The sequence below is a fragment of the Penaeus monodon genome, chromosome 32, assembly GCF_015228065.2.
Source record: "Penaeus monodon isolate SGIC_2016 chromosome 32, NSTDA_Pmon_1, whole genome shotgun sequence".
Taxonomy (NCBI): Eukaryota; Metazoa; Arthropoda; class Malacostraca; order Decapoda; family Penaeidae; genus Penaeus; species Penaeus monodon.
In genome coordinates, this window is record NC_051417.1 from 28,471,421 (window position 1) to 28,472,067 (window position 647).

The 647-nt window shown below is 49.3% G+C and overlaps 1 protein-coding gene across 1 annotated transcript in view; it reads right to left on the reverse strand.

Moving 5' to 3' along the window:
* The window catches only part of LOC119593788 (zinc finger protein 628-like), a gene marked incomplete at both ends in the record, with an annotated part of 90,218 nt that overhangs the window by 83,788 nt on the left and 5,783 nt on the right, over positions 1-647 (reverse strand).

Sequence of the window (647 nt, forward strand, 5' to 3'; positions counted from 1 at the left end):
CGGCACTAAATTCGATTTCGTTTTCTTTCCTTTTACGAAGAAACACAATCCTCTACCCTGTATCCGGCGACGCTGTAAACTCGTCCATTCTAACAGCAAAACATTTGATTTTTTTTTTTTACTTGGAAATAAGACAAAAAAAAGGAAAAAAAAACAGAGCAAACAAAATAAAGAATATATGAACGCTAAGAGAAAACAGAAGAGATGAAAATACGTCAAGCAAAACCCGGTGAAAATAACGGCGCGAAGGAAGCAGCAGCGAGGCGGCGCGCGTCGGCAAACCCGCGGGCGAGGCAACCCCCGTCTCGCCGCGACACGGAGATGATAAGTTCCCGCCATAAAACCTGGCATGAGGACCTAACCCTCGGCGGCCCGGGGATAAACAAGAGTCCTAACATGAATAAGATATAAAATAAGCCCATAAAAAAGGGAGTTACAGCGTTGCCAGCCGTATAATTGCCGTATTTTTCCTCCGGTTGGGTGTAGGACTCTGCTTATCTTGGCAGTATTTCACGGCGGAGCGTCCCAGCCCAGTCATTCCGGCTGGTAGTCGCTGATGGGTCGTTGAGCGCGACTAACGAGCTTGTTCCCTTTTGTTTAGGTCGCCGGAGCGTCGCGGGGTCGAGCGGCCCTCACCTCGGCGCCAC